Source organism: Dasypus novemcinctus, chromosome 21 (assembly GCF_030445035.2).
Source record: "Dasypus novemcinctus isolate mDasNov1 chromosome 21, mDasNov1.1.hap2, whole genome shotgun sequence".
NCBI lineage: Eukaryota > Metazoa > Chordata > Mammalia > Cingulata > Dasypodidae > Dasypus > Dasypus novemcinctus.
Window position 1 is genome coordinate 46,614,548 of NC_080693.1, and position 24,666 is coordinate 46,639,213.

Genomic DNA, 24,666 nt, shown 5'->3' on the forward strand with positions numbered 1-24,666 from the left:
GAGGCCCCAGGAATCGAACCCTGGACCTCCCATATGCTAGATGGGAGCCCAATCACTTGAGGCACATCCACTTCCCAAAATGGCCTTTCACATACTGATTGTTATATAAATTGTAATAGAACCTCAAGTAAATTCTCAGGATAAAGATAAGAATTTCTGGTACTGAAAATAATGACAAAGTATACCATTTTAAAGACTTTCTAAACCTACCAGAGTTTGAAATTATGAGCTGAGATTAAACAAGCTAATTTCCCATTGATGTATATAAACCGAAATAACACGATAATAAAGAAATCCAGTCACATTTCATATTGATTCTGTGAACACCTTAAAGCAGGCCAAAATATAATAAGCAGTGGCTTAACTGTCAGACATTATTACTTACTTTGCTTCTCTTATTGGAGTAAATAAAAGAATTGCAGTTGCTTTTCACAGAATCAGATGCTCTTTACCTTCTCTGATATTCTATTATGAAAATTTTCAAACATCCAAAAAAGCTGAAAGAATTTTACAATGAATATTCATATTCCTATCACTTAGATTTTGCCATTAGTGTTTTACAACCAGTCTATCCATCTGAGTTTGATAAAGTAGCCTACAAATATCACTGTACTTTCCCCTACTTTACTATGCACATCATTAAATATTATAGAATTCAATATTTTTTTAGGTTTTAATTAAATGTTTTTTGCAAAATGGAAAAATCTTAAATACATATTCACTGAGTTTTGACAAATCAAAATGCCTGTGTAACTCAAATCTCTATGAAGATATAGTACATCATCATTACTCCAGAAAGTTCCCTCATGCTCCTTTCCCAGAGGCAACCACTGTTCTCACTTTTTTCTACCATAGATAGTTGTGCCTGTTCCTCAACTTCATATAAATGGAATCTTTTATGTAAAGCTGATTTTATTTAGCAAAATATTTTTTAGATTCATCCATATTATTGTATAGCAATAGTCCATTCTTTTTTAATGCTTTCCCATTGTATGAATATACTATGTATTCTTCAGTTGACGGACATGTGGGCTATATCCATTTTCAGGCTATGATGAATAAACATGCCATCCACAGTCTTATGGGAGTCATTTTGTAGACATATATTTTCAATTCTTGGGTAAAACACTTAGGAGTAGAATTTCTGGGTCACAGGATAGGTGATACTGCCAGACCATTTCCCAAAGTGATTTTACCTTTTTTTTTAATGGCTTTAATTACTTTCTCCCCCCCTCCCTGAGATGGCTCCCTCATCTGTTTGCTCACTGTCTGCCCATTGTCTGGTTTGTTTTTTTTTTCCTTTAGGAGGCACTGGAACTGAACCTGGGACCTCCCAAATGGGAGGTGGGCACCTAACTACTTGAGCCACATCTGCTCTCTGTTTGTTCATTTTTGCTGTCTGCTCATTGTCTTGCTTGTTGTATCCTCATTGTTTGTCTTTTTTAGCAGGCACCAAGAACTGAACCCAGTACCTCGCATGTGGGAGGCAGACACCCAACTGCCTGAGCCATACCTGCTCCCCTATTTTTTTTTTTAAGTTTTATTTTATTTATTTGTCCTTATCCCATCATTGTTTGCATTTGCTATATCTGTTTGTTGTGTGCTGGTCTTTTTTTATTTTTATTATTTTTAGGAGGCACCAGGAACTGAACCCAAGACCTCCAATGTGGGAGGGAGGCACCTAAATACTTAAGCCACCTGTACTTCCTGCTTTGTTGAGTCTCTCATTATGTTTTCCTCGTGTCTCTTGCTGCATCATCTCCCTGTGTCATCTCACTGGGTCATATTGCTGTCTTGCTTGTCTTCTCTAGGAGGCACTGGGAATCAAACTTGGGACCTCCTATGTGGTAGGCAGGAACTCAATCACTTGAGCCACATCCTCTTCTCTTCCCTACCATTTTCTTTTATCTATCTAGCTAGCTAGCTAACTATTTACACCACCACCCCCACCGCTTGCTTGCTGTCTGCTCTCTGTGTCTATGCACTGCATGATCTTCTGTGTCTGCTTGTCTCCCTTTGTTGTGTCATCTTGCTGTGCCAGCTCTCTGCAGGTGCAGGCTGTCAGCTTTCCATGGGCATGGGCTATCAGCTCTCTGAGTGCATGGACCAGCCTGCCTTCACAAGGCCACCCAAGGCCTCCCATATGGTAGACAGGGGCCCAATAGATTGAGCCACATCCGCTTCCCTCCCCTACCATTTTTAAATTCCCACTGACAACTTACAGAGTTCCAGCTATTCCATATATTCACCAGCATTTGGTTTGGTCAGTCTTTTTAAATGTAGCAATTTTGATGGATGCGTGGTATTATCTCATTGTGATTTTAATTTGCAACCAAAGAGTTGAGATAATAAAATTTCTTTCAAATATCAAATAGCCCTGATAATTTTTTCTAAATACATCTAATCTGCATAGTAAATTTTCCATAGTAAGAGGTCTTTTTTGTTTGTTTTTATTTGCCAAAGTAATACTACTTTAAAAAGCAAACACATTGTTAATTGACACTTTTTTATACCTATATTTAATAGACATGTCAATATAAATTAAATAGTTCCAAGTTGGCAGAAATACAGATGTTACACATTGACTAATTTATATCTGCTAACCCTGATAACACCTTGATAATCAATATCCTAATCTAGGGTTTAAAACAAAAAGAGCCATTTATGTCATGAATGTATTGTAAAGGGATCGAAAACAGAAAAGAGGGTATTGTTTCATGAAAACAAATTGTTTCAAATGGTCATATTATTGGAAAATATAACCTAAATAAGCAAAATATTAGTTCATGGTATTTAGCAACAGCAATGTGTCAAGAAATGTCACAGAATTACAAATCTTTATGTAAAGCTATTAAACTACTAGATCCATTATCAGAGGGGTTGTGGGTATAGGAAAGGGAAAGTCACTGAAGGTAAGTGAAAATAAAATTAAATGTATACTCAGAATTGGTATCATGGCAAAAGATGTACTAATTTCATCATCATAGACTCACAGACTTTATAAGATCTTTCAGCCTTTTTCTTTTAAACAAACACAAACTATAAGCAATGGAAGAGGCCTGTATACACCTTTAAGAATTTCAACTTTTAGTTCCCTTAGCACAGCAAGCACTGTATTGATAGTATAAAAATAAAACAAAGGAAATCTTGACCCACAAATACTTTTGCCTGCCAAAAGAATCAGTATCAGTTTTCGTACAATACTAATGCTCTAAGTGTACTTTTGTATTAATATCTGATTTTTAGCAAACCTTTTTTAAGTTCTAGATTAATTTGAGTAGGGCCTAGCTAGGCTTTTGCTAATTTAAATGGTAGCCTTAGCAGGAAAGCAATATGAAAGAAATATGAAAGCAAAAACTAGGAAGAGTACTGACCTAAGACTCAAGAGAACAAGTCTTTTAGTCATAATCACTGTACTTCATTTCATCCAACCAGGAAGTATGGAGTTATTCTACCATTACCATTTCTGTCCAGTACCTATATAAGTGTTTCACGTTTTTAACTTCAGCTGTTCACCACCAAACTATAAAATGATCCTTCAAAGTATAACCTTGAAAAATGAGATATGTGAGAGACTTCTAAAGATAGGAAAGTATTATTCAATGTTAAACCAAGAAGTAAATGGATTTATTTTAGGTGACACTGTTATAGTAACAAAGGCACCTGATGTATCTATTTTAGGGAGCTGAAAACAGTGATGAAATTGCATTCCAAATACCTCACGAAAAGACCCCATTATTTAATTGTTTTTGTAAAGGTAACTTAGAAAGCCAAAAAATTGAAAATGCTCTATAGCTAGTTAATAAGTCAGTAACATTTTGTAGTATAAAAATGAATATATTTGAAAGCAAAGCTATTTATTACAAATGCATATGTTTTGACAAATCTAGATCAGGTTGAAAAAACTAAGTTATGACTTAAGATTTAAAAAGAAAACACAATGTCTCTGATTGCAATGGTAGTCAATATTTTTAAAATCATGTATTTTATTTTTCATGTTATAATTTAAATATATATATATGTGTATATATTTATTTATTTGAGGTACCAGGGCCAAGGATTAAATACCGGACCTCATATATGGGAAGGTGATATTCAAACACTGAGCCACACTGGCTCCCCTGAGTTGTTTTTTTTGTTTGTTCGCTTGTTGTTTGTTCCTTTGTTTTTAGGAGGCACCGGGAATCAAACCTGGGGCCTTCCATGTGGGAAGCAGGCACTCAATAGCTTGAGCCACATCTGCTCCCCAAATATTTATTTTAAGTGCACATTTATGCATTTGTATTAACTTTTACATATTATGTTAATTAAGTTAAAATGAGGTTGCTTTAATTAATACAAACATTTTAAATCTGAAGTTGTAGATATTGTTGCATTCTTATATTAGCCTTAACATCTGGTTTTTAGGTACTAGGGAGGCAGACACTCAACCACTGAGCTACAGTTACTCCCCAACGTATAATTTTTTTTCGTTTTTGGTATGCTGTGTTGAAAACAATCCAATTTCCACAAATTCCATGTAAATGGTAACTTATTTTTTTTTAAGATTTATTTATTTATTTCACATACACACACACACACACACCCCACCATTGTCTGCTCTCTGTGTCCATTCGCTATGTGTTCTGTGTCCACTTGTATTCTCATCAGGCAGCACTGGGAATCTTTGTCTTTTTTTGTTGCATCATCCTGCTGTGTCAGCTCTCCATGTGTGCGGCACCACTCCTGGGCAGGCTGCAGTTTTGCACGGGGTAGCTCTCCTTGCACAGGGGCCACTCCTTGCTCAGGGGGCACCCTTACACAGAGGCCTGTGTGGGCTGGTACTCCTTGCATGCAGCAGCACTGCACATGGGCCAGGTCAGCACACGAGCCAGGAGGCCCTGGGTATCAAACCCTTGGACTTCCTATATGGTAGGCAGACACTCTACCTGTTGAGCCACATCTGCTTCCTGTAAATGGTAACTTTTAAATTTTAATCAGCTTCTCTTAAAATCTTAAGGTATTCTTCAACTAAATAGAAATGGTAAGAAGCTTATCAGGAGGTGAATGTACACACAAAAATTAAGTTGGCAGCACAAATAATTGGTGGTGGTCTCTAAGGGTTTATTAGTATTTGGCTATTTTTTTATTCAGCTTTTTAGATAAGTGTATGTATATTGTATATAAAAACGTATATATAAGTTATTTATATATATATATATATCACTTTCATCCTTTCAGTTCTATTTACCAGAGACAATTTTAAGAAGGCAGTTAGAATACTTTGAACTTGGATTAACACAAACCACTTAAATAACACTACCATTTAAAAAAAAAACATTGGAGGAGGAAGAGTATAGAGAAATTGATACTTTCATATACTGTTGATGAGAGTGTACATTGATAAAAACATTTTGAAGAGCAATTTGGGCTCTATCTAATATTTTAAAAATACATATAACTTTTAATTCAGCATTAGAAATTTATCCTTTTGATATAGCTGTAAAAGTACTCCAAGATACATATATATATATTCAAAGATGTTTCACTATAGCAAAAACTTAGAAAAATTCAATGTCAATCAATAGGACACAGGCTATATACAATGGAATTCAATGCAGGAATTAAAAAGAATGAGGTAAATCTACATATCCTGAAGAAAGAAATCCAAGATACATTAAGTGAATGAAGCAAGTAAGAGAACAGCATTATCATTTTTTAAAAAGGTTGAGATGTAGACATGTACACATATTTGCAAATAAGTTGACAGCAGTTATTTAGGGGTAGGAATAGAATAAATTCATTTTATAAAGAATGAAGAGTTGGGGAACTTTTACTTCCTTTTGCTTTTTTTTTTTTTTAGTATTACTTGAATTTTTAATCATGAAACTATTAAATAAATAAGTAACATTACTAGGTAATGGTGATATGGTAACCCTTCCACTGTGGTTTCTGGAATTCAGTAAAAGCCCTATCTTCTGCCTCTTCTCTGAGCATCCCATTCCTTTCACCTTCTTAAACTAACTGATATTTGAATCCCCTGAAGATAGTGTTTTCCTTGGTTTTCTCTTTCATCCCTCAGATCACCTGGACTCAAGGTAGGTAGAGGTCCTCCTTGCTCTTGATTGCCACTTACACACAAATGTCCCTCTTTCTACCTAAAAACCCTTTGAAACTTATGTTATCAGGCTATATTGTATATATATATATATATATATATATATATATATATATATATATATATACTTTTTTTTTTTTTTTCTCCTAGAGCTTTTTTCTTTTTAATTTATTTCTCTCCCCTTCCCACCTTCACACGGGTCAAGGAGGTCCTGGGTTTGAACTGTGGACCGCCCTTGTGGTAGGCAGATGCTATATCCATTGAGCCAAGTCCGCTTCCCGAGGCTATATTGTATATTAATCATTACCATCAGTCTTCAGCAGAACTTGAATATTTTATGCCACTTTATTACTTGAATATTTTAGTGCCTACCTTTCTGTCACTGCACCACAACTTCCCTTGTAATTTTTTAAATCATTTTAATATCTACATAGATAGTCTTTCTAAAAACCTGGCATCTCCTTTTCCTCCTTAGACCAGTGATCTTGGCTTCCATCTCAATTCAGCCACCCACAACTATAATCATTCCCTAGACCACATCATTACTAATCACTAAACCCCTTCACAGTCTTTGTTTCAAGCATCTCCACCCACCAGCACCTATCTTTTCAGCTCACTCCCTGTAGAATATGGACTTCAGCAATTTTAATTCTACCTTCAATCCATTTTTCCTACAATTTTCACTTCCCTTCTTCCTGGTCCATTATTATAACCACACTCTTGCATAAACTCTCAAATCTCTTATCCCTCTATCCCTCTGTCCAACTCACTTGGTAAAATCCTTCAGTCCAACTCTCTCCTTGCTCTGCTTAGCACTCAAAGAGCCAGAGTAAATGTGGCCAGAATAAAACTGAAACCTACAGGCATGTTTTCTTTTAAATTCATGACTACTGACTTTAAGTGGACCCTCAGTTCTGCTTAAAAGCCTACTATGTTTTCTTAATTTATTCTCCCTTCTCTCTCATTTTCAGCTGATAATCTTGATTCTTTTCTATTGAGAAAATACAAATTGCGCTCCCTTCAGCAGCACATATACTAAAAAAAAATTGGAACAATACAGAGAAGATTAGCATGACCCCTGCGCAAGGATGACATGCAAATTCGTAAAGCATTCCATAAATAAATAAATAAGAAAGAAAATACAAATGATTAGAAGACAACTCACATAAGCTCCCACCTACCACCAAATCTACGAAACTACATGCATCTATATCCATAAATTCTTTCTTCCTATTAAAATGTAAATATTGTCCATGCTCCTATCTAAAGCCGCTCTTTCTACTTAGCCATTAGATTCCATTCCCTCACCACCCAAGAATATCACTCCCGCAATTGTCTCCTATTTCTCAAATTTCCCTCTCTACTAGCCATTCCCACCAGTATACAGTATCTCCAGTATTAAAATACAGGTTTCTTGGCCCACATTCCACTTCCCCAACTTCCCATTTCTCTGCCGCCCTTTACAATTAAATTTGAAAGTGCAATCTATGCTTGCTGTTCTACTTTCTCTATTCCCATTCTCTTAAATTCATTCTATAAAGAATCTTGTGTCTACTCTTTCTCTGAAACTGCTCTTATTAAGATCACAGTAGCTTCCATGTTGCCAAATTCAACTGTCCTCATCATTTTATTGGCCCTATCAGCAGTATAAGAGGTTATAATTTCTCTCCATCTTTTTTTATTCTTTTTTTTTAAGATACATAAATCACACAAAATGTTATATTAAAAAATATAAGAGGTTCCCATATACCCCCCACTCCCTACCCCTTTCTCTCCATCTTGAAACTCTTTTTTGCTTTTTCTCTATTCACTTTCAGGTCACCATTCCTTTTGGTTCTGCCCCTAATTTACTGGGTGCTCCTTTCAGTCTCTTTTGCTTTCTGATCTCTAAAACTGGGAATGCCCAAGCCTCAGTCCTTGACCTCTTTTTTATTTATACCTATTGTTACCAGATTTTGACTAGGTTCTTGACTATGCTGCAGAAATGAATTTCAAGAGCCTATAGGGTGAATCAGGCCAGTGATTTATTCAGGCAGGAGGGACGAGACATGGGAGAAAATAACAGATCAGGGGTCCCAGGTAGAGAGGAAGGGGCTGAAAAAACAGTCAAGTGGGCTGATTTACAGGCTACAGTTCCCCATTACAGATTATAAATGCCCAGGTTTTACTTCCATGGTGAACATGGCAGGGGGAAAATGGTTAGAGCAGTGCGCAGAGGGCAGGATAGGTCCACAGGCGAGAGAGTACATTCAGGCCTCCTGCCTGCTTTTTGAACCATTAATTATTCCACCCTTTTGCTAATGGCATAGGAGGAGTTATAGCTGTTTGCTGTTTTGATTGACTACCCTACCCATCAATCCCCCACGAGGCCCCAGTGATAAAGTCCTTGGGGAATATCTAGGGCTTCTCCTGGCTTCCAGAAGAAGTCTTTGTTGTGAATGGCAGAACCTTGGGGAGGGTCTTCCAGCAGCCACCTTGGGGGTTATTGATGTCCACGTGGACTCTCTGCCAGGTGCCAGATCCATCTCTTGATTCCCTATCTTACTAGCTGGCTTCACTGTCTTATAGACTTCAACATAACTCATGACTTTACATATTATCTCTGGTCCAAGCCTTTTGCTTGAACTCCAGCCTTTTATACTCAAGTGCCTACCTACTCTTCGATAACTAATATGTTATCAAATATTTTAAATGCTCACAAACAAATTCTTAATTCCCAACCTCCTTTAAAAAGAACAAAAAAATAAAAAATAAAACAAAACCTGTTCCTACAGTAAACTTTCTCATTTCAATAAATAGCAACTCTGTTTTTCCAGTTGCTCTGGTTAAAAACCTTAGAGCATTTTTTGATTCCTCTCTTTATCTCACACACTAAATGCAATCATTCAGCAAACTTCATGGTTCTATCTTCAAATCTGATACTTCTTACTACTTACATAGCTACCACTCTAGTCTAAGCCATCATTATGACTCACATGGATTAACCTACAAATAGGTTTCTATTTCCATGTTGCCTTCCCTGCATTCTGCACACTGTTTTGCCCACAAGAGCCAGATACGTCCTTTAAAAATGTTAAGCCAGTGCCAATATAATATTAATTTCTTAGTTTTGATAAAGGCACCATGATTATGTAAGATGGTAACTTTAGGAGAAACTGTGAGAACATATGGAAATTATGTACTATCTTTACAACTCTTCTATAAACCTAAAATTATTTCAAAATTCAATGTTTAAAAAATTTGTCAGGTCATTGTCATTTATTTGCTTAAAACCTTGCTAGATCCTTAGTGCCAAGAAAACTAGCACATAGAAGGCACTCAATAAATATTTATTGAATGAATGGATGAAAGCTAAATGTTGACTATTCAAGATCTTTTCAAATCCAATGACTGTATATTCTTACACAGCCTCTTTCAACTATTTGTTTTCTTCCCCCAAAATCTCTTATATGTTCCTAAATGCCACATTCCTCGCATGATTTTCTTTCTTCTCTCACACAGGAATCTGACTATTCCTACCTATTACCTTCCGATAATCATAAACCTTAAGACATTTCTTCCCTTTTAAATTTAAAATTAAATTACTTTCATAGCACTCTGAATCATACTACTGTGAAAATGATGAATCTGGAGGCTACAGCTCTGCTCCCATTTATGGTTCTGTGTAGAATGCTTGGGGTTTTAAAGATATCAGCATTCCTGTTTATTAAGATGAGATTTTAGGGAAGCAGATTTGGCTCAATGGATAGAGCGTCCACCTACCACATGGGAGGTCCAGGGTTCAAACCCAGGGTCTCCTGACCTGTGTGATGAGCTGGCCCACGCACAGTGCTGATGTGCGCAAGGAGTGCTATGCCACGCAGGGGTATCCCCCACATAGGGGAGCCCCATGCACAAGGAGTGCACCCTATAAGGAGAGCCGCCCAGTGTGAAGAAAGTATAGCCTGCCCAGGGATGGTGCCACACACACAGAGAGTTGACGCAGCAAGATGACACAACAAAAAGAAACACAGATTCCTGGTGCCGCTGACAAGAATCCAAGAGGACACAGAAGAACATATAGCGAATGGACACAGAGAGCAGACACCTGGGGGGGAGATTAAATAAATAATAAATCTTAAAAAAAAAAAAAAAAAGGTGAGATTTTAGACCTTATAACTGTAACTCATGAAAACAATCACCTTTCTGTACTTAATCTACATTTTTATTTTGAGTTCAAGAAAAAGCAAAGACATAGCTGAATTAGCACATTTTAAAGTACCTGAATAAATGTTTCTTAATAATTTTTTTAAAAGCCTGCATTTTAAAAGTGTATATTGTTTGTTAAAAGCTATTTTAGGAAATGTATGGTAGGCACTCCAACAAAGATCAGTAAATTAAACATTACAAATTAGAATGAAATAGTATAGGATTAGACCTACCCTTATAAAAGAAAGGATTTTCTTCTACTGTCCACAAATTCAAGTAATCTAAGTAATCTTCTCTACTGATAAAGAAGTATGCCCCAAGGAATTCTACTGGTTAAATAGTTAATTTCTGATGGAACTATTTTTAAATAAGCCTTAAAATATACACCCCACCCCCAACACAGTTGGCAGCTTCAGAAAGGCTTAATTACCCTCTTTTTCTTTTAACCATCCAGAGAAACCAATACAGTGACTACCATAGTACTTATTACCTGCTGAGAGAAGTCAAATGGATTCCCTGCTGTTAAATTCAGAAAATAAACTAGAGAAAAGAAAAAGAAAAAAAAAAGGAAAAGGAAAACAGGAATGATGACAAGGGAAGAAACAAAATACAGCAGCCAGGAACAAAATGAGAATCTCAGTCTGGCTTTGGATACTGAGAAAGATGTGAGAAACTATTTTCAGGAATTTTATGGAAAATATCTAGGAAAATGCCTTCAAATTCACAGTGGTAAAGTAAAATTCAAACTTAGAAGAATTTACTACTATTTTCTTTAAATGCTACTACTTCTTGGGGAACCAGAGTAAATTTGGTTTTAAAAAGGTCTGGTAGGGTGAGCAAATGAAAAATTAAAGACTAGGAAAAAACTGATAGTTCCTAGAACATTTTTCTTCATGCAGAAGAGCCATAAAAGTACAAATGAGAAGAAATAGTTGACAGAGACTATAGAAGAGTTCAAAATCATTTTACTTTCCAGCTATAGCTTCCCTTCTGAATTCACTATAAAACTGTTTCTGTGCTGCTTATGTTAAAACAAGATTATTGGCATCAAGCAAATCTGAGTATGGAGAGCTTTTGTCTATTTTTAAACATTTTTTGAAAAGATGTCTCCTTAATGGAAATGCTGAGTTATAACCCTAACTATAGCAGTTCCTTTGGGCATTACTTTAGGAAAAACTGTCATGGAAGTAAATGGAGTGGAAGAAGTAGGAGAATGCATGCTTTATAAAATGTGCTATAATCCTCTAGTTAAGAAAACAAACAAACTACAACAATAAAAAAGTTTAGGCTTCATCGGGAAAAAAAATTCTCAACATGATAGGGGTATTTTTTAATTGTATAAAGGCAGTTCTTATAGTTACGCAGAGAATTTCTGTTAAATAGCTTACTAGTACATATATTTGAGTGGTACTTATAGATTTACAAAGGATTTTCACATGTATTATCTCAAAATTAGTCCTTATCAGAAATTTGTGAGGTAAGTACTGTTAAGTAAAATAAAATGGTCACCTGCTAGGCATTGCCAGGGGAAGACCCCTTTCCCAGAAGGGCTTGCCCAGAAGACAAAAATGATAGACCTGCAGGGTTTTCAGAGAAAACCCATACACACAGCCTACAGAATTGCTGATACGGAACACCTGGTGCTAAAACTAATTTTGGTCAGTTAAGATAGCTTATCAGAATGGACAAGTATACCATACTAATCAATGTATATCTGCTCCCCATTTTATAAGACCCCCCCCTTTGTAGAATGGAAACTTAGTATCAACCAATCAGAACATTTCCTTGCTTCCTTTGTTGGCCCTATATGAACTTCCCCTTTTTACCCCCTCTGTGGAGATCTTTCTACTCTCTGAATGGGATGCTGCCAAATTCATGAATCTCCTGATAAAGCTGTGAGATCCAAAATTGTATGAAAAGCTTTTCTTTTATCAGTACAATATATATTAAAACATTAAAGTTATAGAATTGGAAAGAACCATAGAAGTCATCTAATTTAAGCTTCAACGTGCATGTAGGAATTCTCTCTATAGCATTTCTAATATCTGATTAATTGGCTTCTGTAATAATTTCTGTAGTGACGGAGTGATAAGCAAAGGCCTATGGAGAATTATCAAGGCTTACCTGAGTATTTACTCAAATACAATCAGGGAAACTGGCCAATAGAAAATTCTATCTCTACCAGCTATTATTTTCTGTTTATTGAGAATTTATTATGTGCCAGGCACTGTGTTTAATGTACATGACCTCTTTTAATCCTCTTCTAAAACCTGTGAGGAGCAGCCAATAGCTGCATAATTGGAATTATTTGCTCAGAACTAATTTTTCCAAATTATTTAATGGCCTTTAAAATCTATTTAAATGGAACACCTCAAGAACAATGGAAGGGGAGTGGCAGGAAGAGGGAACTCCACCTCTTAGTGAAGGCACATCACCTCTGGTATTCTTCCCAAAAGCCTATAACTCAAATCTAGTCATTTGGAAAACATCATCAGACAAACACAAATTGAAAAACATTGTGCAAAATACCCAGCCAGAGCTCCTTAAGGTCGTTAAGATCATGGGAAACAAGGAAGTACTGAGGAACATCATAGACAAGAAGAAACAGACATGATGGGATCTTGGACTGGACCCTCAAATAGAAAAAAAGACATTAGTGGAAAAATGATTTAAATTTTGGAGTTTCATTAATAGTATGCATCCATGTTGATTTCTTAGTTTTGTCCAATGTACCATGATAATGGAAGATGTTAGCATTAGAGTAAACTGTATATGGAGTATGTGGGAATATGATCTTTGCAACTTTCCTGTAAATCTAAAATTATTCAAACCCAAAAAGATTATTTTAAAAATCTGCTTGAGGCTAGATGCTTATAAACCTACTTATTAATTTTCTGACCATCTTATAAAATTCTACTCTTTCCTCAATTGACTGCAGCCATACTGGTCTCCTTGATAGTACTCAAATATACCACGCATACACTTACCTCAAGCCCTTTGCAATTGTTTAATTTCTCTGCCTGGTATGATCTTTCTTTATATTTTCATATGATTCATACCTTCACTCAAATGTAATATTATCAAGAGGATTTTCTTCACCACAATATATATACATATATATATTTATATGTGTGTGTGTATATATACATATATATTTTTTACATGTGTGTGTGCATATATATATATGCAGTTCCATATTACCTTTATCTGTTCCCCTTATCCCACCTGACATTTTTATTTGTGAATATATTGTCTATCTCCCCTCCGCTGGATCCATCCAATCAATTTTGTTCACTGCTTTATCTCCAACACCTAGAACAGCACCTAATACATAGTACCACCCAGTAAATTTACTATTTATTGAATGAATGGATGACTTCATATTAAAAACAGACAAAAAAATCTTTCACAGATATATGTTTTTTTGTTTTTTATTTTTTGCCACTAAGTACTGTGTTCTGGCAGGTGTCTGGTTGATGGCTCTCTTGGGTCACATTTTTGGATTCCTTAGAGCCACAGGTTCCTCTACCCTGTACCCTTCACCCACATCTGCATTTTAATAAGAACCAAATCTTAAAAACCAAAGCTGCAATTTCAGCTGTCATTATTAACCAGGAGAGGTATTTAAAAAACAATAGAACAGCCTTCAAACTACTCCTTGAAATCAGCGGTAGATCCTTTCTTATTCCATCTGGTCCAAAGTCCCACTCCATGAATAACTATTCTTTAGTACACAGGAAGTGATTAAATGTTGTCCCTATGCCTTTTTTTACAATGAAAATAGAGGGAAGAATGTGGAAGGAATTATTTCAGTAAATAAGATCAGAGCTGGAAACTAAAAAGCCACATTTTAGTAATGTATTGGAGAGGACATCCTCAAATACACAACTTTGGAATAGTGTCGTTTCTAAATATGAAAGGCTCTATATGTTAAGCTATAAGCCAATTACTCAGATTTGATAGGAACATATGTTATTCAAACAATAACGGTGCCAAGTCATATTATATTCTTTAATTTCACATTTTAACTTGGTAGACCAGCGCCTAAGAGGTAGATTTAGTTCTGATGGCCACAATAAAATGCACCTATTTCTAATGAATACTTTGCAGCATCTGGTAAGATATCTCAGCTGTACCTACAGCTAAGCATCAAAAACTCAAAGTTTCTTGCGTCAGCAAGCCAGCTGCTCCCACTATATCACATTCCCACTCTCTGCCAAACTGTTTACGCATCAGGCAAGGTTGCTAAAAATGAACTAAAATGGTTCTCAGAATCAAAAAATCCAATGGATAGCTCAAGTGAACTAAAAAATATCAAGTTAACTGGAATTAAGAAAGTTATTCCAGCCTAGAAATTCCTGCTGCAGGTTATGATAATAGGTGAAAGGTATGATAAATCATTCATTCATCATTCAGATAATATTTACTGAGTGCCTGTAAATATACATGGTATGATTATATCTTTTAATACTGTGGAACACAGAGCAATATATAATCCAGTGACCACCCTCAAATAGTTTATAATCCATTAAGAGGATTAAAACATCAGCCAATTTACAAGTTTTTCTTATAGAATACTTCACTTGATCAAGCATGACAGTTATTACCTTAATGTGCCAAATGAAGAAATTCGAGTTGAAAGAGGTTAACTGTCTTGCCCAATTACACAGACTAAGTGGTATAGCTTTAGAATCATGTACTATAGGAGATCAGAGGGGAGAGAAATTACTTCTAGTAAGGATAATTTATCCTACTAGCTGAAATTTTTACACTTTGAATCTAATTTATAGACTTCTTCAACAGAATGCATTCTGAAAAAGCTCTAAAAGGTCTTTCACACAGGCATTTTCTCCAAAACTAGCTGCTTGTCTAAGATTTTACCTTCCTTTACATCATGGTTTAAAAGCATTGACTTAGAGAGAAGCATATGTGGCTCAAGCCATTGGGTGCCTGCCTGCCACATGGGAGGTCCTGGGTTTGGTTCCCGTGTGCCTCCTGAAGAAGACAAGCAAGACAGTGATCTGACATGATGGGCTGGTACAACAGGCTGGCATGGTGAGCTGATGCAAGGAGATGATGCAATGAAGAGGCACAATAAGGAAACACAGTGAGAAACACAGAGTGAGAGCAGAGGTCGCTCATGGAAGGTCCTGGGTTCAGTTCCCAGTGCCTTCTAAAAAGAAGACGAGGGAAGCAGATTTGGCTCAACTGATAAGAGCGTCTGCCTACCACATGGGAGGTCCAGGGTTCATACCCAGTGCCTCCTGACCCATGTGATGAGCTGACCCACGTGCAGTGCTGATGCATACAAGGAGTGTTGTGCCACGCAGAGGTGTTCCCTGCATAGGGGAGACCCACGTGCAAGGAGTACACCCCATAAGGAAAGCCACCCTGTGCAAAAAAAGCACAGCCTGCCCAGGAGTGATGCCACACACACGGAGAGCTGACACAGTAAGATGATGCAACAAAAAAGAGACACAGATTACTGGTGCCACTGACAAGAATGCAAGTGCACACAGAAGAACACACAGTGAATGGATACACAGAGCAGACAATGGGGGGGGAAGGGGGGAGAAATAAATAAAAAATAAGTTTTTTTAAAAAAAGTAAGGGGCCCCAAATAGCCAAAATCATCTTGAAAAAGGAAAACATAGTTGGAGGACTCATACTTTGCAATTTTAAAACTTATTACAAAGCTACAGTAATCAAAACTGTTTTTATAAAGAAAATAGTATGGTACAGGCACCAGGACAGATATATAAACCAATGGAATCAAATTGGGAGTTCAGAAATCAACCCTCACATTTATGGCCAATTGATTTTTGACAAAAGTGCCAAATCCACTCAATAGAGAAAGAATAGCCTCTTCAACAAATGGTACTGGGAAAACTGGATATCCATAGAATGTGGACCCCTGTCTTATACCATATAAAAAAATTTAACTTGAAATGGATCAAGGACCTAAATATAAGAACCAAAACTATGAAACTCCTAGAGGAAAACACAGGGCAGCATCTTCAGGGCATTGTGTTAGGTGGTGCTTTTCAAAAGCATGAGCAACAAAAGGAAAAATAGATATATAGGACCTCATCAAAAATAAAAACTTAAACGGATGTGGCTTAAGTGATTGAGCTCCCACCTACCACATGAGAGGTCCTGGGTTCGGTTCCCAGTGCCTCCTGGAGAAGATGAGCAAGACAGTAAGCTGGCGCGATGGGCTGTAACAGTGAGATTACCGAGAAGATGATACAAAGAGGAAACACAATTAGAGACACAACAAAGCAGGGAGTGGAGGTGGCTCAAGTGATTGAGTGCCTCTCTCCCACATAGTAGGACCCAGGTTTGGTTCCTGGTGCCTCCTAAAGAAGAGACAAACAGACACAGAGAGCAGACAGCAAACACAATAGGGGAGGGGGCATAAATAAAAAATAAGAATCTTTTTTTAAAAAGTCAACATTTTTTAAAAAGTGCATCAAAGGACTTTATTAAGAAAGTAAAAAGACAACTGACAGAGTGGGAAAAAATATTTGGAAACTATATATCTGATAAGGGCTTAATATGCAGAATATATAAAGAACACCTACAACTCAACACTAACAAAACAAATAACCCAATTAAGAAATGAGGAGAAGACTTAAATAGACATATCTTCAAGGAAGATACACAAAATATTCAATAAGCACATGAAAAGATTCTCAAAACATTAGTCATTAGGGAAATGCAAATCAAAACCACAATGAGATACCCATTTCACACCTGCTAGAATTTTAAAAAAGGAAATTAATAAAAATGCAGAGGAACAGGAATGCTTATACATTGTTGATGGGAATGTAAAATGGTGCTGCCACTGTGGAAAACAATTTGGCAGTTTCTCAAATAGTTGACCCAGCAATCCCAACTAGGTAAACACCCAAAAGAAATGAAAGCAGGGACTTGAACAGATATTTGCAAACTGATGTTTACAGCAGCATTTAATCACAGTTGCCAAAAGGTGGAAACAACCCAAGTGTCCATAAACCAATGATGAATGAATAAACAAAATGTGGTATACACATACGGAATATTATTCAAGTATAGAAAAGGAATTAAGTTCTCATGCATGTGACAACATGGATGAACCTTGAAGATATCAAGTTGAGTGAAATAAGCCATACAGAAAAGAACAAATATTGTATGATCTCACTTATATGAAATAAATAGAACATGCAAATTCATAAAGTCAGAAACTAGAATAAGGGTTACCAGGGGTCTGGTGGGGTTGGGGGAATGGGGAGATAAGTCTTAATTGGTATAGAGTTTCTGTTTGAAGTGATGGAAAAGTTTTGGTAAGAGAGATTGGTGATGGTGGCACAACACTGTGAATGTATTTAACACCAGCTGAATTGTATAACTGAAAGTGGATAAAATGAGAAATTTTAGTTTGTAAGTTATCAGAATAATTTTTTTAAAGCCCTAGAACTATACAACACAAAAACCTAATATAATCACAGTTAATAATATAATATTGTTTCATCAGTTGTAATAAAGGTTCCACACCAATGCAAAATGTTAACAATCAGGAAAAATGTGCATATGGAGGAATATATGGAAACCCTACACTTTCTAAATGATTTTTCTGTAAATGTACAACTGCTTTAATTTTTAAAAAATTGATAGATAGGAAGCAAAGCAAATAAGGCAAATGTTAAGAATGGTTGAGGGAAGCGGATGTGGCTCAAGTGATAAGGCCTCCACCTACCACATGGGAGGACCCAGTTTCACTCCCTGGGACCTTCTGGTGATAAAGAAGAGAAAGTGTGCCTGTGTGGTTAGCCAGTGCCCACATGATGAGCCAAGTGCCCGTGCAAGTGCCCATGTGGTAAGCCAAGTGCCCACCTGAGTGCCTGCATGGTGAGCCAGTGCTCACAGAAATGAGTCATGCAGCAAGATGATAATGCAACAAAAGAGAGATGAAGGGGAGAGTCCAAGTGAAGTGCAGCAAAGACTAGGAACTGAGGTGGCACAGTTGACAGGGAACCTCTTTCCATATCAGAGGTTCCCAGGATTGAATCCTTCTGAATCCTAAAGGAAAGAGATAGAAGAGAAGACAAAAAGAGAAATAGATACAAATGCTCACACAGCAAATGGACACAGACAGCAAAAACAGCAGGGCAGGGGCAAGGGAGGGGAAAAAATAAATCTTTTTAAAAATAAATCTTTAAAAAAAAAAAGAATGGTTAAAACAGGAGGTGGGCAAATGAATATTCATACTAGTCTTTCAATTTTTTTGAATATTTGGAATTTTCCTAACAAAAGATGGGAAGAAATATATAAATCAAATTATGTCTCCCTTTGCTCAGAACTCTGTGATGGTTAGGCTAATGTGTCAACTTACAAATAATGGTGCTTAGCGTTTGGTCAAGCAAGTACTGGGCTAATTGTAATACAAGGGCATTTCATGGACTTTAATCTTCCATGAGTTGATTGTATAAATGGCTGACTTTATCTACAATCAACTAAGGAGACTGCTGTCAGCAATGAGTGACATGTCATCCAATCAGTTGAAGAAGGCCTTAAAATGGGAAGTGATTTCAGCATTCAGAGAGAAAATTCCCATCTCTACTTCAGACACTAGCAAAACTCTTCAAGGACCTTCATCAGAGCCCCTGGGTTGCAGCCCTACCCTACAGAACTTGGATTTGTGGATCCCCATGGTTGTATGAGAGCATTTTATAAAATCTCATACTATTTACAGATATCGCCTGTCAGTTCTTTTCTCCTAGAGAAGCGTAATACAGCATCATTCTGGGAGTGGTTCTTGAGAAACTGAATCTTAAAAATGGGATTTCTGAATTGGTTCTCAGATTTTTGCAATTCACTTTCTACTCTGATTAGATTCAAGGGCACTAATGACTCTCTCTCCAATAATTAAGAGGCCACTGACAGCCCATGCCATGAGTTGGCAATGGGATATGCAAAATATCACCACTGAATACAACTACTTCTATCCTTTTAAGAGGCAGGGATCTGGGTAAGAGTATATTTAACACCTTAACAGAGTTTTGTGGGGTTAAAAAGTAAAATGATGTTGACTGGCTGTTCCTAAATAAGCTGGATATAGTTTAAAAAGAAAGGGATGAGTTTAAGTCTTCGAACTTGCAACAAGTGCTGCATGAATGTGAAAGTTTCTATTTGTCCTGAAAAAAAACTTGTTTAATGCAGCCATAGACTTGAGATCTCTGAAAACCAGACTCAGAGTCTCACTGATGATGCAGCAAGATGACACAATGAGGAGACACAGCAAGGAAACACAATGAGAGATGCAACAAGTGGGGAGGAGAAGTGGCTCAAGTGATTGGGTGCCTCCCTCCCACATGGGAGATCCGGGTTCAGTTCCCAGTGCCTCCTAAAAAGACAACGAATAGAGAGGAGACAGTGAGTGCAAACAATGAGGAGGGAGGGGATAAATAAATAACTTAAAGCTTTCCTTTAAAAAAGGAAAAATACACACACAAAAAAAAACCCTAATAAATTACAGAAAAGAGAATCACAGCCCCTTAATCAATTCTCAGACTTGAGGGTGTACAGACCCAGAGCCCCTTGAATGAGGGGAAGGCCAGGTCCCCTTGGGGAAGGATCCTGTTAGACTGCCAAAACTTTATACTGTTGATCTTCCTCCCAGCTTTCCCCAAAGATACCTATAGCCTTTTACCAAGGCAACTGTGCAATGAGGAAAAGGAAATGATCAGATATTTTGGGGATTATTAACTATTGGCTCAGAAGTGGCATTAATTCCAGGAGACCCAAAATGTCACTGTGGTCCACCAGTCAGAGTAGGGGCTTATGGAGGTCTGGAGATTGATTGAATTTTAGCTAAGATCCAGCTCACAGTGGGTCCAATGGGCCCCCAGACCCATTCTCTGGTTATTTCCCCAGTTCCAGTATGCATAATTAGAATACACACACTCAGTAATTAGCAGAATGCCCACACTGGATCCCTGACTTGTGGAGTGAGTGCTATTATGGTAGGAAAGGCCAAATGGAAGCCACTAGAACTGCCACTACCTAGCAAAATAGTAAACCAAAAGCAATACCGGATTCCTGGAGGGATTGCAGAAATTGGTTCCACCATCAAGGATTTGAAGGATGCAGGGATAATGATTCCCACCACATCCCCATTTAACTCTCCTATTTGGCCTGTACAGAAAACAGATGGATCTTGGAGGATGACAGTAGATTATCATAAACTTAACCTGGTGGTGACTCCAATTGCAGTTGCTGTCCCAGATGTGGTATCATTGCTTGAGCATATCAGCATGTCCCCTGGTACCTGGTATGCAGCTGTTGATTTGGCGAATGCTCTCTTCTCAATTGCTATTAGTAAGGACCACAGTTTGCTTTCAGCTGGCACACTGTCTAGCCTCAGGGGCTATATCAACTCTCCAGTCCTATGTCATAATAATGTCTGAAGGGATTTTGATTGTCCCTCCCACAAGACCTCATACTGGTCCATTATATTGATGATATCATATTGATAGGACCTAGTGAGCAAGAAGTAGCAAAGAGTCTAGATTTATTAGTAAGGCATTTGCATGAGCGAGTCTGGGAGATAAATCCAACTGAAATGCAAGGTTCTTCTACCTCAGTGAAATTTCTAGGTGTCCAGTGGTGTGAAGCATGTCGAGATATCCCTTCCAAAGTGAAGGATAATCTGTTGCATCTGGCCCCTTCTACGACTAAAAAAGAAGCACAATGCATAGTTGGTCTCTTTGGGTTTTTTTGGTTTTTTGTTTTAAAGATTTATTTTACATATTTCTCTCCTCTTGTCACCCCCCCCCCCCCCACCACCACCACTGTTGTCTGCTACCTTGTGTCCCTTTACTTAATGTGTGCTTCTGTGTCCACTTGCATTCTCAGTGGCACCGGCAACCTATCTCTTTTTGTTGCATCATCTTGCTGTGTCAGCTCCCCGTGTGTGCAGCAGCACCACTCCTGGGCAGGCTGCACTTTTTTCACACGGAGCAGCTCTCCTTGCCCCACTCCATGCGCATGGGGCTCCCCTACGCAGAGGAGACCCCTGAGTGGCATGGCACTCCTTGCACAAGGCAGCACTGCACATGGGCCAGCTCACCACACAGGCCAGGAGGCCCTGGATTTGAACCCTGGATCTCCTATATGGTAGGCAGATGCACTATCAGTTGAGCCACTTCTGCTTCCCTTAGTTGGTCTCTTTGGATTTTGGAGACAACACATTCCTCATTTGGGTGTGCTACTCCAGCCCATTTACTGGGTGACCAGAAAAGCTGCTAGTTTTAATTGGTGACTGGAACAAGAAGAGGCTCTGCATCAGGTCCAGGCTGCTGAGCAAGTTACATTGCCACTTAGGCCATATGACTGCATAGATCCAATGGTGCTAGAAGTGTCAGTGGTAAATAGAGATGCCATCTGGAGCCTTTGGCAGGCCTCTATTGAGAAACACAATTCAGACCCTTAGGATTTTGGAGCAATGCTCTTCCATTCTCTGCAGATAACTATTCTCCTTTTGAAAAACAACTTTTTGGCCTACTACTTGGACTTAGTAGAGACTGCACAGTTAACCATGGGTCATCAAGTTATCATGAGACCTGAGTTGCCTATCATGAGCTGAGTATTGTCTGACCCACCAAACCATAAAGTTTGGCATGCACAGCAGCACTCCACCATACAGTGGAAGTGTTATATATGAGATAGGACTTGAGCAGGTCCTAAAGGCACAAGTAAGTTACATGAAGAAGTGGCTGAATTGCCCATGGTCACCACTCCTGCCATAATATCTTCTCTTTCCCAGCCCACAACTATGGCCTGTTAGAGATTCCTTACAATCAGCTGACTGAGGAAGAGAGAACTTGAGTCTGGTTTACAGATGGTTCTGCATGATATGCAGGTATCACCCAAAAGTGAACAGCTGCAGCACTCCTGCCCCTTTCTGGGATTTCCCTAAAGTGGTGAGGGCAAATCCTCCCAGTGGACAGAACTTTGAACAGTGAACCTGGTTGTTCATTTTGCTTGGAAGGAGAAATGGCCAGAGGTGTGTTTCTACACTGATTCATGGGCTGTTGCCAATGTCTGGCGGGATGGTCATGGACTTGGAAGAATCATGATTGGAAAACTGGTGACAAAGGGGCTGGAGAAGCAATATGTAGACCTTTCTTAGTGAGCAAAAAACATGAAAATATTTGTGTCCCATCATGAATGCTCACTAGAAAGTGACTTCAGCAGAGGAAAATTTTAATAATCAATTGGCTGGCACACTGTGGCTAGCACTCACCCTTTTTCCCCAGCCAATCTAGTCATTGCCCAATGGACTCATGAAGAATGTGGCCATGGTGGTAGGGATGGAGGTTATGCCTGAGCTTGGCAATATCGACTTCCCCTCACCAAGACCATCTTGGCTACAGTCGCTGCTGAGTGCCCAATCTGCCAGCAGCAGAAACCCACACTCAGCCCCTGATAAGGCACCATTCCCTGAAGTGATCAGCTTGCTACCTTGTGGCAGGTTGATTATATTCGACCACTTCCATCATGGAAGGGGCAGCAATTTGTTCTAACTGGAATAGACACATATTCCAGATATGGGTTTGCCTTCTGTATTAGTGAGCCAAAGGGGTGCTAATGCAAAATACCAGAAATCTGTTGGCTTTTATTAAGGTTATTTATTTAGGTAGAAGCTTACAGTTACCAGGTCATAAAGCATAAGTTACTTCCCTAACCAAAACTATTGCCATGTGTTGGGGCAAGATGTCTGCCAATGTCTGCCAAGAGTTCAGTCTTCTTGGGTTCCTCTCTTCCCAGGGCTCCATTTCTCTCTGGGCTCAGCTACTGTGCTCTCTCCACAAGACCAGCTCTAGACTATCAGGTGAATGGCTCTGTCTCTCCCTGGGAATACTGCTGTATCTAAGGAGCAGTCTCTCTTCCTCTCTTCTTCTGTGTGTTCACTTCCTGGGCTCCAGCCCAAAACTCCCAACTCTGTCCTTTGCCATGTCTTTTCTTTGTGAATCCACTCCCACCAAGAGGCAGGGACTCAGAGTCCTATTGACGTGGCTCTATCAAAGTCCTAATCATAATTTAATTAATTATAAGTGATACCCCTGACCAGTTTACAAATATGATCCAATAACTATTTTTGGAATTCATAAACAATGCCAAACTGCTACACCTTCTCGCACTCAATCCTTTTCCTAAAATTACCAACCCTGGGCTTACCAAATGTCTTATCCACATCATGGAATTCCACAAAGCATTGCATCTGATCAAGGAAACTTCACAGCAAATGATGTGCAGGAATCGACACATGCTCATGGAATTCACTGGCCTCACCATGTTCCCCATCATCCTGAAGCAGCTGGATTGATAAAATGGTGAAATGGTCTTTTTGAAGACTCAATTATAGTACCAACTAGATGGCAATACCTTGAAAAGCTGGGGCAATGTTCTTCAAGAGGGTGTGTATGCTCTAAATCATCATCCGTTCTATGGTGTTCTTTCTTCCATAGCCAGGATTCATAGGTCCAGGAATCAAGGGGTGGAAATGGGAAAGGCACCACTCGGTATTACCCATAGTGATCCACTAGGAAAGATCTACTTCCTGTCTTGGCAAGCTTAAGCTCTGCTGATCTACAGGTCTTAGTTCCAAAAGGAGGCATGCTTCCACCAGAGAACAGAACAAAGATTCCATTGAACTAGAAGTTAAGACTGCCATCATGCGTCTGAATCAACAGGAAAAGAAGGGAAATACAGTACTGGGTGGGATGATTGATTCTGACTATTACGGGGAAATAGGACTGCACCTACACAGTGGAGGTAAAGAAGAGTTTGCCTGGAATACAGGAGATTCCCTAGGGTATCTCTTAGTACTGCCATACCCTGTGATTAAAGCCAAGGGAAAATTGCAACAACCCAAGCCAAGCAGGACTAACAATAGCCCAGAATCTTCAAGAATGAAAATTTGGGTCACCCCACTTGCAAAAAAACCATGGTCAGTGGAGGTGCTTGCTGAGGGTAAAGGGAACATGGAATGGGTAATGGCAGAAGGCAGAGATAAATATGAATTTCAACCATGTGACCAGCTATAGAAACGAGGACTGTAATGGTCATGAATATGTCTTCCTTGTTTTGTTATGACTATGTATATATATGCACATAAAATGAATATCTTTGTTTTCTTCCCTATCCTTTCCCCTTATCCTATATGAGTTGTATTAGTTTGATGTTATAGTGTTTAAGAGTGAATATTATAAAATACGCAAGGACTCTGGAGGGATTTAGTGCATTTATGATTGCATGCAGGACAATGGAGTATTGTTAGGTGGAAAAATATATATATATACGTATGTGTGTGTGTATATATATATATAGTCTGTTAT

At 38.2% G+C, this 24,666-nt stretch overlaps 1 protein-coding gene and 1 non-coding gene across 2 annotated transcripts in view; one reads left to right on the top strand and one right to left on the bottom strand.

The window, feature by feature from the left end:
* PPM1E (protein phosphatase, Mg2+/Mn2+ dependent 1E) overlaps window positions 1–24,666 on the bottom strand; it is a 271,450-nt gene that overhangs the window by 54,812 nt on the left and 191,972 nt on the right. The gene's annotated exons all lie outside the window — the stretch shown is intronic.
* On the top strand, window positions 7,117–7,220 carry LOC111766499 (U6 spliceosomal RNA). Its single transcript, XR_002798533.1, has one exon. It is a non-coding gene; the product is annotated as a U6 spliceosomal RNA (small nuclear RNA).